Raw genomic sequence first — 6,730 nt, forward strand, 5'->3', positions numbered from 1 at the left:
TGTGTAGTATCGCTATTCTACCACTAGATGCTCTGCGTACGCATACTCCGAGGTGTGCGTATATTTACACACATTTCTACGTATAAGTGCAATTTGATAAATTCCACACTTTGCGTAAAACTGTTCCTACGCACACTTTACGCACACTTCTGTGCGTACGAACGCTTGATAAATGAGGCCCCTGGACTTTCATTTTTTACCATTACAATTTACCACAACTTTTAATAAACTGTTTGAATTTACTCTCTGCCTCTGTTGTCTTCTGTCCCTGACAAGTGACTTGAATGTTCTTCTAAAAATGTTTTGAATAATGTTCTTATAACCAAAAAAAACCTTCAGCAAAGTTTTTGTAGTTTAATGCAAACGTTAGGAAAATGTTAATATAATGGGGATGAAACATTATAATGTTTTAAAGTTATTTGAACAATTTTATAACAAGACTGGAACGTTCTAAAAACTTTCTAATAACGTTATCATAACCAAACAAAGTTTATAATAATGTCAAAATATAGTTTTTAGCGTTCTAAGAACGTTTAGAACATAATGTTTTTGTAACCTGTTACAAACGTTAGAAAAACGTTCTGAGAACATTAATATAATGGTGAATGGAACGTTTAATAACATTTTTAAAAATGTTCTTAGAACATAATTACAACAACAGACTGAACCTTTCTAAAAATGTTTTAAATAACGTTCTTATAACCAAACAGTAACGTTAATACTACGTCTAAAAAACTGGATGCTTTTAACGTTCTAAGAACGTTTAAAACAATGTTTTTATAACCTGTCACAAACATTAGAAAAACGTTTTAAGAACATTAATATAATGGTGAATAGAATGTTTTAAGAACGTTTTTAAAACGACCTTAGAACATTAATATCATGGTGAGTGGAATGTTTTAATAACGTTTTGAAACACGTTCTTAGAACATTAATATAACAACAAACTGAACCATTCTAGAAACGTTTTTAAAAACGTTCTTGTAACCAAACCATAACGTTAATACTACGTCTAAAAAACTGGACGTTTTTAACGTTCCAAGAACGTTTCAACCGAAGGTTTTTGTAACCAGTTACAAACGTTAGAAAAACGTTCCTAGACCATTCATGTAATTGCAAATGGGACGTTTCAAGAACGGTTTTAAAAACGTCCTTAAAACAGTAATATCATGGTGATTGGAATGTTTTAATAACGTTTGGAAACACGTGCTTAGAACATTAACATAACAACAAACCGAACCATTCTAGAAACGTTTTTAAAAACATTCTTGTAACCAAACCATAACGTTAATACTACGTCTAAAAAACTGGACGTTTTTAACGTTCCAAAAACGTTTCAACCGAAGGTTTTTGTAACCAGTTATAAACGTTAGAAAAACGTTCCTAGACCATTCATGTAATGGCAAATGGGACGTTTCAAGAACGGTTTTAAAAACGTCCTTAGAACAGTAATATCATGGTAAGTGGAATGTTTTAATAACGTTTGGAAACACGTGCTTAGAACATTAACATAACAACAAACCGAACCATTCAAGAAACGTTTTTAAAAACGTTCTTGTAACCAAACCATAACGTTAATACCACGTCTAAAAAACTGGACGTTTTTAACGTTCCAAGAACGTTTCAACCGAAGGTTTTTGTAACCAGTTACAAACGTTAGAAAAACGTTCCTAGACCATTCATGTAATGGCAAATGAGACGTTTCAAGAACGGTTTTAAAAACGTCCTTAGAACAGTAATATCATGGTAAGTGGAATGTTTTAATAACGTTTGGAAACACGTGCTTAGAACATTAACATAACAACAAACCGAACCATTCTAGAAACGTTTTTAAAAACGTTCTTGTAACCAAACCATAACGTTAATACTACGTCTAAAAAAACTGGAAGTTTTTAACGTTCCAAGAACGTTTCACCGAAGGTTTTTGTAACCAGTTACAAACGTTAGAAAAACGTTCCTAGATTATTCATGTAATGGCAAATGGGACGTTTCAAGAACGGTTTTAAAAACGTCCTTAGAACAGTAATATCATGGTGAGTGGAATGTTTTAATAACGTTTGGAAACACGTGCTTAGAACATTAACATAACAACAAACCGAACCATTCTAGAAACGTTTTTAAAAACGTTCTTGTAACCAAACCATGACGTTAATACTACGTCTAAAAAACTGGACGTTTTTAACGTTCCAAGAACGTTTCAACCGAAGGTTTTTGTAACCAGTTACAAACGACAGAAAAACGTTCCTAGACCATTCATGTAATGGCAAATGGGACGTTTCAAGAACGGTTTTAAAAACGTCCTTAGAACAGTAATATCATGGTGAGTGGAATGTTTTAATAACGTTTGGAAACACGTGCTTAGAACCTTAACATAACAACAAACCGAACCATTCTAGAAACGTTTTTAAAAACGTTCTTGTACCCAAACAATAACGTTAATACCACGTCTAAAAAACTGGACGTTTGTACTGTGTAAGAACGTTTAAACAATGTTTTTATAACCTGTAACAAACGTTAGGAAAACGTTCTGAGAACATGAATATAATGGTGAGTGGAATGTTTTAATAACGTTTGGAAACACGTGCTTAGAACCTTAATATAACAACAGACTGAACCTTTCTAAAAACGTTTTGAATAACGTTCTTATAACCACACATTAACGTTAATACCACGTCTAAAAAACTGGACGCTTTTAACGTTGTAAGAACGTTAAAAAAAAAAACGTTCTCCAAACTTTCGTAAGATGTTCCGGGAACGTTTTTATAACGTAAAATTGTTAGCTGGGTCTCTGCACCCAAGACGGCTGTCACTTTACCTACACCTGTTTTTAAGATGGCTACCACCATACCTGCACCTGTTATCCAAAGAGCCATTGCCACGACTACACCTGTTTTTAAGAGGGCCGTTGTCATACCTGCACCTTCAATCAAAACGGCTACCATGCCTACACCCGAGCCACTTCACAAAATGGCTGCCTCACCTACATCTCCAGTTCATGCCAAGACACGACTATTGATGTCAAGTCTGCTGGATGTCCCGATGTTGTCTGTGCAGACAGCTAGAATTTCAAGTCAAGTTTTGTCAAGTTCTGTGGTCCCTATGGCAACGGAGGTATGTCCTTTGAACTCTGCACTTCCTGTATTTGCCATGGCCCTGTTGTGTGCGTGGTCTGCCTTCTGTTATTCTGTTTCCTGTGATGTTTCTCAAGACCCTGAAACTGAATCATCCGAATCATCCGATACACTTCCTGTCACAGCTAGAAGGTCTGAACCTGTGTCTGTTGCACTTGCAATCAAGACTAGAAGGTCCAAACCTGAGCCTCATGCACGTTCTGTCACTAGTGAATCACCAGAATCGCCTGGCTTGCCTAAATCGCCTGGCTTACCTGAATCGCCTGGCTTACCTGAATCGCCTGGTTACCTGAATTGCCTGGTTCACTTGAGTCGCCTGTTTCACCTGAGTCGCCTGTTTCACCTGAGTTGCCTGTTTCACCTGAGTTGCCTGTTTCACCTGGTTCACCTGAGTCACCTGGTTCACCTGAGTCGCCTGGTTCCCTGGTTCACCTGAGTCGCCTGTTTCACCTGAGTCGCCTGGTTCACCTGAATCGCCTGTTTCACCTGGTTCGACTGAGTCGCCTGTTTAACCTGGTTCACCTGAGTCTCCTGGTTCACCTGAGTCGCCTGTTTCACCCGAGTCCACTGCACTTGCTTTTATGACTGAAAAGTTTGAATCTGAGTCCCCTGAGCTATCTGTTTCGACCACATCTGCTGAGCCTAAGTTTCCTGAGTTTTCTGTTACAACCATAAGGCCTGTTTCTGAGTTTCCTGTTTCCAAGTTATCTGTGTGTCATGTAGAGGCCGAGATGATTACCCCTGAGTTCCCTGTATCCTGTAGGGAAGCTAAGATGGTCACTCCTAAGCTCCATAGACCCTCTGCCCTTTCCAAAATGGCTATGTATGACTCCTATAGACTGTTTGCCCTGCCTAAGATGGCCAATCACGAACTCTCTAAACTCTGCCAATTTCAGAATGGCCAATCATGAACATTATGAACTCTCTACCTGTCCCAAGATGAACATTAATGACCTCATTGAATTTTCTGCTTTTATATACCTGTTGTCTGTTAACCTGGCTAGGCCAGCCTCTCTTTCTGGTATGTCTGTTTCCAGGTCCAGAGCACCACCAGCGCCACCCTGGTTTTCATGTCTCCTGTGCCTGTTTCCATGTTGGCAGAAGCTTCCCTAAGTTTTTTTTGGGGGGGTAGTACCCGGCGGCATGGAGGATGCATAGGAATCTTCCACGTCTTCCCCACGATCCTGGTCCACGTCTGCCCCACGATCCTGGTCCACGTCTGCCCCACGATCCTGGTCCACGTCTGCCCCACGATCCTGGTCCACGTCTGCCCCACGATCCTGGTCCACGTCTGCCCCACGATCCTGGTCCACGTCTGCCCCACGATCCTGGTCCACGTCTGCCTCACGATCCAGGTTCACATCTGCCTCACGATCCAGGTTCACTGCTGCCCCGTTATCATGGTCCTCTGCTGCCCTGTGATCAAGGTCCTCTGCTGCCCCATGATCATGGTCCGTCCTGGCCCCACAACCCTGGTCCGTGCTGGCCCCACGACCCAGGGTTGTCTCTGTTATCTGTCTGTGTCCTGCCTCTGCCTCAAGGTTCTAAATGGACTCTTTGTTATTATGGTTATTTATTATCTTGTTCATGTTCTGATTTTGACTTTTTGCCTGTCTTTGGATTATGATTATTTGGATTGCCCCTTTGGATGTGTTTGCCTGCCCGTTTGGGGTTTTATAAATACATTTCTAGCATTTGGATTCTACCACAGTCTCCGCTCAATACACTGTAGGGTTAAAATAAAAGCAATCATTTAACATTTAGTTTATTTTGTTTGCTTTAGACTTCTCATGGTGTATTTGGGTGTTAATGACACAAATCGTTCACAGATTTCAAGGTATGTGCAATCAAATACAAAACTTAAAAGACAGTCAAAGCTAATGTAAACCCTGGTTGGATAAGGATTTAAAGTTGGATATGAAGATGAAATTTGACGCATTTAGCTTCTGTGTTAAAACTGATAAAATAATTGCTGTCTGTGGTTCTATATGGGCTATAAAGGCAATCATTAAAAAATAATAATATGGGGAAAAAGAACTATAAATTAGTTCATTTTTGGAACTGTGAACTAGTTCAAAATTTTGAAATATGAACTATGAACTGAATTAGTCCATTTTAAAATTTGTGAACTGTAAACTGAACTAGTTCATGTAGAAAGTGAACTTTCCCAACACTGACTCTCGCAGTGTGCCTTCTTTTTAACATTTCTGCATCAGATAAGGATATGAACGTTTGTTTGGTGAATGTTTCGAGGCAAAAGAGAGCAACTTTGCGTGTTTGGACATGTTTATTTCAAAGACGTGTTTCCACTTATGAGCACAGAGCTGAGGCAGCGCGTCTGTGGAGATAATGCAGGGGATGCGTTTTTGTGCAGGATGCAGGGATAAACGGCCGTCTGACTGTAAAGTGAGTGTTTCTATTATCTTTGTTATACTAAGGGGGCATTTATGTACACAATAGCATATCTGAGCGGTGTTTTATATGTCTATATGAAAGCAATGAGGCTGATATTACACAGATGTAATTACATTAAACAAGAGACAAAAAGAAAATTGGTAAAACTAAATAAACATTTAATATGCATACCCTTTTTTAAGTACTTGGAAAGAAATATGTACTGCGGATGTGAAACCGCAAGTTACTGTTTGAATAAGACTTTGCTTCACACCAGGCCAGAGTGTAACACAATGTAACATCAAAGTAAGTCATGATTGGTGTCTGTCAGACACAGTGGTGGCTATTTTCTTTGTATTACTAACGTGGCATTTATGTACACAATAGCATATCTGAGCCTTGTTCCGATTAATGGGAGTGGCTTGCAGAGCTGTGCATTGTGGTGCATTGTGGAAGTTGTAGTTTTTCATTAGGGCTGGACGATATGAGGAAAAGTTGCGATGTGCGGTGACATTGTTTAATGTTGCGATGACGATGTAAGTTGCAATAAATATTTTATATTTTTTCATGTTTTAGGGGCCATTCACATGTCGCGCCTAAAAACGCGTGGAATACGCTAGACACGTAGGTTATTGTCACATGATAATTCCATGATATAGCTGAAGTGCTGTTCCTTTTCCCCACAAGGTCTTCGTCTGACAACACATTTTCCTCACTCTTCTCTCCTTTCTCCGCCATCGTTTTTGCTAACAGGCACAGCTTCGCAACTGACACCTCACAAATCAATCTGAGCGTAGCTGACTTGGGGGTTCCCCTGATTGGCCTAATAGCATGAACGCGCAAACCATCCGTGCGTCCCAAACTGCCTACTTCCATACTATATAGTATGCAAAGAGTAGGAGAAGTGCTTTTCGCCTACTATATAGTATGGAAGTATGCGGTTTGGGACGCAGGGCATGTCTTCAGGACTAAACGTGATAGGTCAAACGTTTATTACATGTGTCACGGCCAGGGGCGGACCCAAATATACTAAAGGTCACACCCCTCACAACTCTTCCACCTCGAGGAGTTTCCCAAGACCACCCCAATGACCAGACAGACGAGTATACTACGTTTAAAATAAACTTTATTTAAATATTTAAAAAGGAAAAAGGGAAAGGGGCAAGTTTAAAAACTAATGTGGCTTCTTCTGCCCTCCAGGGCCA

This window comes from Paramisgurnus dabryanus, chromosome 24 (genome assembly GCF_030506205.2).
Source record: "Paramisgurnus dabryanus chromosome 24, PD_genome_1.1, whole genome shotgun sequence".
NCBI classification, from domain to species: Eukaryota; Metazoa; Chordata; class Actinopteri; order Cypriniformes; family Cobitidae; genus Paramisgurnus; species Paramisgurnus dabryanus.